Source organism: Heterocephalus glaber, unplaced genomic scaffold (genome assembly GCF_053883595.1).
Source record: "Heterocephalus glaber isolate CG9 unplaced genomic scaffold, H.glaber_assembly_v1.0 deba00000071, whole genome shotgun sequence".
NCBI classification, from domain to species: domain Eukaryota; kingdom Metazoa; phylum Chordata; class Mammalia; order Rodentia; family Bathyergidae; genus Heterocephalus; species Heterocephalus glaber.
The window spans coordinates 5,183,902-5,196,571 of record NW_028258137.1 but is presented as its reverse complement, the minus strand read 5'-3'; the positions used below and the strand labels follow the sequence as shown (position 1 = coordinate 5,196,571).

General features: G+C 39.8%; 1 long non-coding RNA gene across 1 annotated transcript in view; it reads left to right on the top strand.

Annotated features, from left to right (window-relative positions):
* The window catches only part of LOC147830586 (uncharacterized), an 80,862-nt gene extending 68,505 nt beyond the window's left edge, over positions 1-12,357 (top strand). The window contains exons 4-5 of the long non-coding RNA XR_015450405.1: positions 228-376; positions 11,691-12,357. This is a non-coding gene — a long non-coding RNA (uncharacterized LOC147830586). The remainder of the gene's footprint in view (positions 1-227; positions 377-11,690) is intronic.
* Positions 12,358-12,670: the final 313 nt, after the last annotated feature.

Here is a 12,670-nt window from a genome sequence, read left to right as displayed (position 1 = left end):
TATAAGTTATTCTGTATTGTTAAATATTTATACTGAAATTGAACAATTGATAAAGGGACAGTAGATGATGGGAACTAGGTTTTTCACTGCTAGAGTGTAAACTTATTGATAAGCAGGGGGAGGAGCAAGAGTGATTCATGGGATAATGGATTAGAGTTGGAGATATAAGTGTGAATTCATGCTTAGTTTGCTGTTGTTTGGATAACCAAAGGTCCATGTGTTAACAGCTTGGTCCCCAATCCCTGGTACTCTTGCTGGGAGGAGGTGCCTAGTGGAAGGTCTCCAGGTCATTGGAGCTGTGCTTTTGATGTGGATAATGGAACCCCAACCTCTTCCTTGTCCTCTGTTTTGCTCCTGGAAAAAGGTGAGCAGTGAGGTGAGTGGTTTTGTTCTACCACCTGCTCCCACTGTGATGTTTCTTCTTGCTCAAAACAACAGGCTACCCAGTCATGGACTGGGACCTCCAACACCATGAGCCAAAATAAACATTTTCTCTGCAAGTTGATTATCTCAGGTAATTGCCATAGTGACAGAAAGCTGACACATATAGATATGGATTATATCTAGAAGTATTTATAGATACTTGTATATACTAACATATTTGCTTGTTTGGTCAGCAGAGTAAATCTAGTAGCAACAACATTACAGTAACAATAAACACAACTGGTGCAAGATCATGGTTTTCATACCATTCTCCAACTGAGGAAATTAGGTCTTCTTAGAGCCTTAAGATTTAGGGTAGGAAATATGCCACATAATCCTGGAGCCATCTTTGGAGTGCTGGTTTGGTTTTCATGAAATTTCTCAGGTGTTCTTTGTTGTGGAAATATCTAATTTCCCCATTGATTTTGAATGATAATTTTGCAGGACACAACAGTCTAGGTTAGAAGTTATTTTCTTTTAGGGCTTGAAACACTTTACTCCAGGCTCTCCTTGACTTGAGGGTTTGTGTTGAGAAGTCTGCTGTGATTCTGATGGGCTTTCCTTTGTAGATGATTTGTTTCTTTTATCTAACTGCTTGTAGGATTTTGTTCTTCTGTTGGGTTTCTGGGATCTTGACTATTATATGTATAGGTGTAGATTTTTTTTTTTTGATCGTGGCTAGTTGGAGTTCTCTATGCCTCACTTATCTGTATGTACAATTCTCTACCTCTGTCTGGGAAGTTTTCTACTATTACTTCTGTGAATAGTTTTTTTTATGTCAATTGTACTTTCTCCTGCTTTTTCATGGAATCCCATCAGTCCTATGTTATTCTTCTTTGCATCATCTAGCAGCTGCTGGATTGATTTCTCATGGTCCCTATTCTGAAGAAATCTCTGTTATCATGGTCCTTCACTGCAATTCTGTCTTCTATATCTGATATTATATCTTCACATTCCCTTAATCTGCTGTGCATGCTTTCAATGGAGTTTTTAATCTCCCAAATATCTGTTTGAATCTGTTCCATTTCTTTCTTATGTTGGGCAATCATGGTTTCCATTTTTTCCTTATGCTGGGCATTCATAGCTTCCAGCATGTTTCTGAGCTCATCTTTTTTTTTTTATCTGTTTCTCTCCTAGAGCCTATAATCACATCTTTCATTCTGTTCACCATCTCTGTAGTTATCTGGGAAATTATTTCTGTTTTGAATTTTTCTAGGGCCTCATTCATCTGTTTTGTTACTTCCTGTGCTATCCATTCAGGGTGTCCGGGTGGTTGATTATCAGACTTTTCCACCCTGTTTCCCTCAGAATTTACCTTTGGTGGGGTGGAAGTCTGAGTTTGTGCCTTGCTTAAATGTCTTCTCATTTTTGTTTTTGGTGCTGTCCTTGATTTAATTCCTGGGTTGATACTTCAAAGTTGGTTATTGTAAGTATCTTTGTTGCTTGTATTTAGAACCCTTATGGAATGATTGCTTTTCAGAGGTGTCTTCCAGATATAGCTGGTCTTTAGGTTTTGAGTCTCTAATGACTCTGAGGCTGTCTCATTTTCATTATACCAGGAAGGACAACTGACTAGAGCAATCACAACACCTTAGCCCAAGTGATACAATCAGCAACACCATAGCATCAAGTGCATCTTAGAAAATGACAATTTGTGGTAGTTATTAATCTATCACCTTTGACTGTGTGAATTAAATCACAGTTGAGGACCAGCCCAACATATGTTTATATTGAATAAACTCTTCAATATAGCAACTTTACCTTTTGGGATGGGGAGTTAGAAGGAGTTGGGGAGGGATGGATAGGGGAAGGTTAGCAGTGAGGCCAGAGGACACAGGCAAGAGAAGGAAAAAGACAAGAAAAGAAAAATAAAGAAGAAATCTGAATTAGGGCCAGAACAGGAACACAAAGGGAGATGAAGAACAATGTGGGACAGCAAGAGATTGAGTGTGAGAGAGAAAGAAAAGAGAAAAGACAGAAAAAAAGAAGAGAAAAATAAAAATTTAAAAAGAGTAGAAAAAGAAAAAAAATAAAAATAAGAGCAAATAATATTAATAATAATTTTGAAAATAACAAATAAAAAATAAAAATGAAAGGCCTCCTTCAGGGTATGTCTCTGCTGTCACAATAGACAATGTGGGCAGCCATGTGCAGATATAAGTCAATGAGTCTCAGCAAGGCAGTAGCAGACCTGTGAGATTCACACAGATTCCTGGCTGCAAGTCCCAAGTTGAGCTCCCTGTCCTCCTGCAGGTTTGAGCTCTGCAAGCTTCTACTGCAGGTTCCAGCTGCCCTTTCCCCTGAAGATAGTCCAGGTTCCAGTGGGAGGTAATGGTCCCTCCAATTTACCAACTACAGTGGTCTGGTGTGCCTTTATAGCAGAGCTTCTGTTCCCTTTTCCAGTGGGCTTCAGTTTTCATCAAGGATCCTGAGAGAGGCCCTCTATCTGTTATTCACTTCTGCTGTATCTTCTGGAGCTCAGGACAATGGCCTTTATGCCCCCCTGTGCCTTTGTGGTGTGGAACCAGGTAGCAGCAGCACAGCTAGGAGGGGGGTGGGTGGGGGGGAGCTGCAGGCTGCTAAGCTGCTCACCATGGGCTTGGCAAGTGGTGAGGGGTCCTCACTGTCTGGCTGGTCGCCGGTGGGCATGGTGCGGGTTGGACAGAGCAGGGCTCCAGGTGGCCAGGGACCTCTCTCTCCGCCTGCACGGCTGACCTGGAGCCATCTTGTATGGCATAAAGTAAAGAAATTCTCGACATAAAAAATGACAAAGTCCCAAGGGGACCAGGGATTTAGCTCAGTGGTTTTGCCACCTGCTGCACAAGCGCAAGGACCCAAGTTTGATCCCCGGTACCAAAAAAAAAAAAGTGACAAAGTCCCTAGCACCTCCCCACCCCCCGCAAAATCCCCACAATAATGAGAGTATGTCAAAGGCACATAGGCTCCCAATGAAAGAGCTTCCAATGGTCAAACCTGGAACAATTTTATCAATAAAATAAAGTAGTATTAGATTATAACCCAAAATAAAAATCAATATTTATATATTCTTACTGATATAAATGATCAAATAAATAAATATGAGGGGAGAATACACACATATTCTATGCAGAAGAAATATAAAGACTTTATGTGCATCCTCTGCCCCAAAGTGGCAGAGTGTAACTTCCCTTCATTCAGTGTGGGCTGTGCGTTATAACTTCTACAGTTAAGCATGGAGCCCAGGGTAGAGGAAGATAACTGTGCAGTAAGAATGCTGGTCAACACAACCTCAGTTTGGTGCTCAGGCTTGCAACCAACAGAGGTAAGTCATGTTGATAGCATGTCTCCTTGATAAGATGTGAAGACCTGGCACTCTACCTCTATGGGCTTCCTCTCCAAAGCCTGGTCAAATCATGAGAAAAATAGCAGACAAACTCCAATTGTAGGAAATCTACAAAACACTTGACCAATACTTCAACATTTTCAAAGTAATCAAAACATGAGGAAATTGTAGGAAACTGTCATAGCCAAGAGGAACCTAAAGAGACATGACAACTAAAAATAATATGGCATTCTGGAACAGTAAAAGGACTTTAAGTAAAATGTCAAGTAATAGGAATAAAGTATGGGCTTTAGTTAATAATAATACATGAATGTTTTGTTCATTAATTGTGACAAATATACCATCTAATGGAAGAGATTAGTAATAGGGGAGGTTGGGTAAGGGTTTAAGGAAGCTGTCGATACTGTTTTTGTGATTTTTCTCTTTAAGACTTTTCTAAAAAATAAAGTTTTTATTCAGTTAAAAACATGTATTCTAGGGCCAGGAATGTAGCTCAGTGGCACAGTGTCTGCCTGGCAAGCAGGAGTCCCTGAGTTCAATTCTCAGTACCAAAAAAAGAAAAAAAAGTATTCCAGGCATTGTGCCAGGTCCTAGGGTGGAGAAGAAATGACCCTGTCCTCACAGAGCCCACATTTATTAATCTACAAGGTACATGAAAATATAGTTTAGTATTCAAGTGAGTCATAAGCAAAGGCCTTTGGAAACCTAAGACTGAAGACTTCTATCCCACATCTTGTGAAAAAGCTAATGTTCTCCATAGAATTTCTATGAAAACATTTTAGGGTGTTGTGGTTCTCTTCTTATTTCTGGGCCAGGTTTCTCTTGCTGACGAGACCATTTGCATCTCATCCTCCAACATTGTTCTCTTTGCTTCCATCCGTGCCAGCCCAGACATGGTGCTCTTCCTGTTTCCTTCTTTTTTGTCCATGCATACAGTCTGTCAGACTTTATTAAAGATTGAAGATATGGAATATGTTTACATGTCTTGATATAAAAATCTTAAAAGTGTAGATTTGACATCATGTTCTTAAAACTTCCTTGGCTATTCCACCACAAAAAATTCTTATTGGTGCCCCAATGTGCAGGTTCTGGCTTTCTGCCTGCCATAGCATCTCATCTCCAGTATTCTGGATAATTTCTTCTGCAGCATAGTTTACTTATGTATTTATTTTTTGGCTTCTTCATAAGGCAGGTTTGAGGTCTTACATTTTTCACACAAAGAAGTCTGGCAAAGTATGTTTCTTAATATAGATGGGTTTTTCTAAAATAACAAACTAAGAGAAAAAGAAACCCCAGGTGCCAATGGTTAAAATAGTAATTCTCTTTTTATGGTATACCTGGTTAGACAACAGGTTCAGTGTTTTAAGTAAAAATGGAAGTTATTAAGCAGGCCCATGAGAATATTATCTATCTCAGTTGCAGGGCATAAAGCAGGGTGGTTTAGGAAGAGAATGCTAGAAGTCACTTCCTGTCTTCCTCCTTCTTATCTACGAGAAAGTGCCTCCTTCATTATTTTCTCCTGGTAGCTTTCAAACAACTCAACTTCTTCCATTTGTTTCATTGCAACATTTCCACCCAAAATGGCATTCTTGTACTTCAGTTCTGCCAGATATTTCAGATCATTTCTTCTTTGTTACATGACTCAGTTTGATCAAAGCTTTGTCCACTTCTTTTCAATTGAGTTTTGACTAGGAAGGGTCAGGATTACTATGGCTATGACCAGAAATGCCCTAAAATGTTAGTTGTAGTGAACAGGGAAAGGGGACATTACTAGAACCTCTGCAGTTAAGTCCTAGTCTCCTGCGAGCCATGGCAGTACACGGCAAATTAAAGGAAAGGTAGAAAAATGAGACTGAGAAGAAGCTGATCTTTGGGTCTGGTCAGTGCTGCTCTGGGCAGCAAAGACAAAAGCCCCCAGCTTACTGCACCTTTTATTCAGTACATTGGGAGAAACAAATATAACAAATGACTTGCAGAGAGCTCAGTACATCCGCATAAACAAGATCTAACAATCCAAGAACAATGAGGAACTGAGTAGATGTTTGTTCCTCCCAGGATGTTTTTAGCTCCCAGGATGTTTTTTGTCCTGGAGAATCACAGCATCACTGGATCATTGAGGTCTCAGTTGTGACCAGAGGCCAAAATGGAATTATGTCTTGGAATTCCATAGCTGGGCTGTAGGCAGGAGAACTAGGCTAACCAAATGATTTTTCCCTAAAATCATGTAACATTGCTCCTGACAGTTAGTTGTTGTTATTGTTGATGGATTATTAATTATTGTTCTGGACAGCTTTCCTCAGCTATTCATAGTCATATTTTTGGCAAGTGCCTCCCTTATCCTGAGATGATTAAAAGGAGGCCATTTTCTTCATTTCTCTCCTAGTTGGAAGGAAAGTTCAAGGAACATGTTAGTCATGAATTCTTTTGTTGTTAGTTATAAAACATTAACTTCAACTAGCTTAAGCAAAAGAGGGAAAAGAGAGTGGATTAGCTTACAAGATCAAGGGAAGAACTAGCAGATCCAGAATCTTGGCAAAGAGAATGATATATGTCTGCCTATTCTCCAATTTTGTTTGATTTCTTCTGCAGGAAGTTCCTTGTTACAGCCTCCGATTCTCCTCCTCCTAGCTCAGCATCCCCAAGAGAAGGGCAGTATTTGCTTTTACCTAATGTTTGTTCATAAGTCATAGGAAAAGCTCTAGACAGCTCACCTGGAGTCACAAACTCTCTCCTGGCACCAATTACTGTTGCTAGAGGGATGAGGACTATGATTGGCTTGGCCTGGGATGCTGAGGCGAGTGGATTAGGGAACTAAGACAGCCTCAGAATGACAGGGGGTGGCTATAAGGCAATCAATATCCACTCCTGAAAGAATGCTGCTGCTTTTTCTTGGTGGGATAATGAGTATGAGTAAGTTCCTCGAAAGACGCTGGGAATAAAGAATAAAGTTGGCGGATTTTATAGGTTGAAGGCTTCTCTCCTGAAAATTATTTACCCTGGGCCCTTTTCTCAGGAAGAGGAGAAAGAAGCTCACCTAGCTAGGGTGGATTGTAGGATCTGGGAGAATGAGATTGGGATAAAGTGGCCATGGGAACATCTTCAAGATCATTGCCCTCTCCTGGGCTATGGGGCCTCAGCTCGTTTTGAGGTTCTGAGACTCAGTAGGGATGAATGTAGTGTCTCCAGCACACTTGGCCCTCTATGCACATGGAAGCCTCTGTTCAATGGACTTTTCCTTCTGAACTGTATAGAACCTTGCAGCTGGCTGTGACTGGTAGTATTCTACCCTGGGCTCCATAAGTCTGAAAAAACAGCATAAAAAGGGTTTCATTTCTCTCCTGCCTGAGAGGTTGGAGGTCCCACATCCTGGGAGTCATTCCTAGTTCTGAATAAGAAAGCGGCTAAAGTGGTAGCATATGAGAGTCTTTTTTTTTCTTATTAATGGTTGCCATGGATTATAAAATGGAACCCAGCAGGCATGGAAGGGCTTGCATCTATTTCAAAAGCACCAATACATTCAGAGGCCAAAGAAAGTCTTTTGAGAGTGTACTGTAAAGAGTGTTGTCAGTGGTTTTTGTAGCTGCAAGCCCTGGCAGGGGTTCTGGACCAAACGAATGCCATCTCATTTTCAGCTCCAGTCACAGCCTGGGAGAGTCAAGTCAGAGTCCAGCTGCAGTGAAGCTGTATAGGACTTATTCAGAAACCATATTTAGAGGGTCTGGGGCCAGGGTTGAAGGGCTACTTATTCCTGCTCTCAGGGAGCTCATAGTCAAAACCACCAAAATCCATAAATTACACATAACTATAGAAGAAGAACGGATAGGGATAGAAGTCAGGAACATAAACAACAATGAGTGGGTTTGATGGAGAGAGGCATTTTCTTTCATCAGGTAAGGGTGGGGGAAGTTGGTGGGGTTGGGAGTCAAAAGGGGGAAGGACCATAATTTTGTCACTGGATGTATTTATAAATTCTGTGGAATCCAAAAAAAAACATAAGAAACATCAGGAAAGAGTTTATTTTGCTGAATTATAGAGTATTTTAGTGATTTTATGATATTTCCTAAGCAAGCAATAAAACATCCCAAGATCGGTTAAAAGGAGGGTATCTGGATAAAGCTTCATGCAGAATAAAAGATCTTTTTTTGTCAAAATAATTTCCATTTATATCCAAGCTTAGACTTTACTTCCCTTTCCCAATAAGAAGCCTCATCCACTTAAGAGATGAGAGGGAAAGAATAAACCTGCCCAATAAAATATCTGTTCTGGTTGGGAGAGAGAAATAAGAGGTCTCAGCCTGCAATCCATACCAGGCTGGCGTTGCCCTTAAACATAGGACACCTAGTTAAATTTGAATGTCAAAATTTTTTTTAGTGTAAGTGGGCTTTGGTTACCCTAATCCAGACTTGGCACTACATAGATGACCTGGGGTTTTCCTCTCTTAAATGTAGTTAGTTCATTAGATCAAATGATTATCCGTATCACATGCCTGATAAAACAAGTCCCATCACTATCATACCTATTCTAGCTCCCCAGGGTGTGATAGAAGAAGGACTTTATTTTGCTCAGGAAGAATAATGGAAATACACTGGCTGAGGATATACCAACAAGAAATTAATCTTGGGTGTGTTAAATGTCCAATTGCCTTTTGAAACTCCCTCCCAGGGAGGAATAAGAGTCCTCCTTACCCCAGACACGTGCAATGAGAGAAAGGAATAGTGCACAACTCATGGAGGAGGCAGAGCCCACAGAAAATGATATCCAGGAGGGAGTGAGTAAAGAGATTGACAGGATGAGAGTTAAAATGATAGAGAGCATTAAGTGATGAATCCTCAGCTGATCCACAGTGGTTGGTTCTATGGGGAATGCTCTGAAAATCTAGTATTAAGGGCTCATATGTATTGAATGAACTGGGTCATGTTGACAAAGGCAGTGCTTCTTTAACTGTAAGGTCAAACATATTACCTGGGGATCTTGTTAAAGTAGAGATTCTGACTCAGATGGTCTAGGGTGGAGTCTGACACTGTGTTTTTCTAACAAGCACCTGAGCGATGCTGATGCTGCTGGAACATTGCCCATATTTTGAATAGTGCTAAAGAGAAATTGTACTAGATCCATGTTAAAAATTGGTAGGGCAACTTGATTGCAATAGGAGTCAATACTATTGCAATAGGGAAGGAAGATCGAACTCAAGTTCTACTACAGCAGGGCTAACTTGGCATTTATAACCAGCAGACAGGGTGAGAGAGAGGACAAAATTACAAGAAGAAGTTGGTTAGGTTGCAGGGATTGTAGAAGAGGAAATTGATTGGCGGTATACCAAGGGTAGGGGATTCTTGCTGAACTGACCTGAAATCATTCTTGCTAAAAATACCCTCAACAGACGAAGGATGACACTTAGTCATGAAGAACGTTTTTAGAAGCCCAGCTAAAGCTTGGCCAAAGTGGGTGTCCTTGTCAGTAGCAAAGAACCAGAGCTCAGAATTTACTCCATCACTTTGTGACTTCATTTGTTTGAAATGAACACCAATTCTACCCAAATTAAAGGATCAATGCTATAGAATGTTGCTATGCTCACAATAAATCTACGTGTTAATTAGGAGAAAGCTGACAAGAAGTTCTCAGATGAAAAGCTATTTGGGTTACCATCTTGTGACTCTGTTTAGTGGAAATGACAATTCTGGGTGCTAGAGAACTATAAAAAGTCTCCAGTCCTGGAGAACCAAGGAGGTAGAAATGCTAGCCAAAGTGGTTATAATTCTGGACCTTGACTTCAAGCAAGAGTTCACATACATCCCTCTCAGACACTAATTCCAGTACAGTTCTTTTTCAACCCTCTCTCAATATACTTGAAAAAAATACATTTATGAATATAAAAATAACATACACTTATTACATGTACCAGTATGTTTTCTGTTGCTAATAATACAACACTACACTGAGTAAGTATGAAGGAAAGGAATTTATTTTGGTTCACAGTTCTGGAGGTACACTGTTGAAAGGTCACATCTGGTGATGGCCTTCTCATAGGCAAAGTCTTGAGGTAGCACAGGGCATTACACTGAAAGAGACAAGAGCACATGTGTTTGTTTATCTCTTTTCTGGTCTTTATCCCTCTTCTCATATGGCCACCAGGGTTCAATAATAGGGCATCCATGTTGACAACTTAGTCTAATCCTGACCATCTCCCAGAGGCCTCACCTCTAAACATCATAGATTAACTTTCTACTCTCTCAATATCTCACAATGATTAAATTTTAAGACAGGAGGCCTTGAGGGGCACACTTAAACCATATCCAAGCCATAGCATGATAGATGAATATGTAGACATGCACTATCTCGAATCTATAAAGAACTTAAAAAGATCAGACCTCCCAAATTTAAAGACCCAATCCCAAAATGGGCATCTGAAATGAACAGACATTTCTCAGACAAAGAAGTAGAAATACCAAATAAATACATGAAAAAATCTTCAACATCACTGGTCATTTGAGAGATGCAAATGAAAACAACACTGAGATTTCACTTCACTCCAGAAAGAATGGCTGCTATCATGAAATCAACCAATAACAAATGCTGGTGGGGCTGTGGGGAAAGAGGAACCCTGCTCCACTGCTGGTGGAAGTGTAGACTGGTGCAAGCACTGTGGAAATCAGTATGGAGATACCTCAAAGAACTAGGACTGGAAGTCCCATTTGACCCCGCTATTCCACTGCTGGGGATCTTCCCCAAAGAATTAAAAGAATCATACCACAGTGATATATGTGCACCTGTGTTCATAGCAGCACAGTTTGTGAAAGCTAAAACTTGGAAACAGCCCAAATGCCTATCAACTGGAGACTGGATAAAGGAAATGTGGTTTTTTAATAAAATGGAGTACTACTCAGCCATATAAGATGAGAAGTTAGAGACATTTATAGCTAAGTGGATGCACATTGAGGCGATACTCTTAAGTGAAATAAATAGGACACACATGTATAAATACCAAATAGTTTCTCTGGTGTGAGAAACTAAAAGTGTAAATATGGTCTAAATGTATAATAGGTAATGTGAAATAGGAACAAAAGGGGCAAAGGTGAAGAAAGTGGGAGGGCTAGGGGAAAGGATAGAAGGGAATGGGATTAATATGAGAAAATGGAAAAATAGGAACAAAATCTTTGTAAATAGGGAGGACTGGAGGGGTTGAAGGGAGGGCTGGGCAAGGGTGAAAAATAAGAACCAAGAGAGACTATGCAAAGGTGCAAATTTCCAATGATGAATGTCATTATATTGTATACTAAAATGTACCAATGATTAGAATGAATAATCAATAATGCAAGATAGGAAGAAAAGGTCCAAAGGGGTGGGGGTAGTTGGAGGGGCAGGGGAAAGGAAAGAAGAGAAAGGAAAAATGCTGAGAAATGGAAAAAATGGAAATAAAGTCTTTGTAAATAGGGAAGGGTGGAGGGGGTGAAGGGAGGGCTAGGAATCGGGAAAAAATAAGAACCAAGATGCATTATGTAAAGGTACAATTCTCAATGAGAAATGTAATTGTGTTGTATACCTGCAATGTACCCATAAAAGAATTTAATTACAAAAGAATATGTAGACATGCATGTCCATCTCATTTCATACTCATAATTTGCTTTTTAATAGATTACTTAACTGCGAACATTCTCCTAAGGAGCATGCAGTGCTAAAGTATGATGAACACTGAGATGAGGTTCAGCAGTTTCTCAAACTTTCTAAAGAAAGGAGCTCTGTAGAGGGAGTGATTTGCCTATTCAACAGCAAGGAGTTTGAGAGGCAAGGCCATCTTATCTCAGGGGCTAAATCACAGTGTCTCTGCAGGGCCAGCAAGGGCAGACTGCCTTCTCTTTTAGCCATCTTGATAACTCTCCCATTATCTTTCTCCTCACCCCATCCCTAGTGGACAAAGAGCCCTGCAAACTCTCTTCTCCTTTTCCAGGGACTCTCTGCAGGCTCTCTTTGGCGAAGAGAAAAGAATGTGAGGTTCTTTTTCTTCTGGATTGAGCAATGAGAAAGCTTCAGCAGAGAATGCAGAATGAAGAAGAGAAGCATCATCTCTCAGGTTCTGGGGTAATCATTCTCCTTCGCTGTCTCAACCTCCTTCATCCCAGTCTAACTTTTGGCACTTGAAAGACCACTGTAACCTTTTCTTTTTCTGTATTTGTCAAACATTATTTCTCACTTTTCTTTAAAACTTCATTATTGCTTTGTTTCTTTCTAAAATGGAAACCAAGGGTTTTTATTCTTGTGAAGCAGAGAGAGATGTGGAAAGAAAAGATCCCTGGATTTGGAGCCTGGAAAGTAGGATCCCTTTTCCACCACTTCTTTTCTTCAAGATTTGTACATGAACAATGGTAAAGTAAGACATTTTTTTCCAGATGACCTCTCAGATGACCTTGGGCAATTCAAAGACTCTCTTTGGCTCTAGCTTCCTTATTTGAGAAATGGAGCTAGAAATCATTCCTCCCTGCCCACATCAAAGAAATAGATGACTGATGTTGTATGGAGTAGAAATTGCTAGTCGTATGTTGGTTGTTATTATTTTTTATATTACTTTTTACATTTGCTGCCATGATCAGTCTTACAGTAAAAACACATTTTTAGAAGTTGTTTTTTCAAGTTATTTCACTTCCAGTTTCAAGTTAGTAAGTCAAAACGGTAAAAATAGAGGATAAAGGTTATGTCATGAAAATGCTTCTCAGTGGCAGTCCCCTCTCAGAATAGTAGCTCCTTTCAATTAGTTTCTTTGTTTACTTCCAAAAATATTTTCTATGTATATAAACTTATGCATATATATGTACACATATGTATATTTATTTTTTAAAAAAGTAATCCACTTCTGTCTTTTTTTGTTGTTAACCATGTAGTAATCATTCCATATTAATACATTTCACTGTATATCATAATTGCATATGAAAG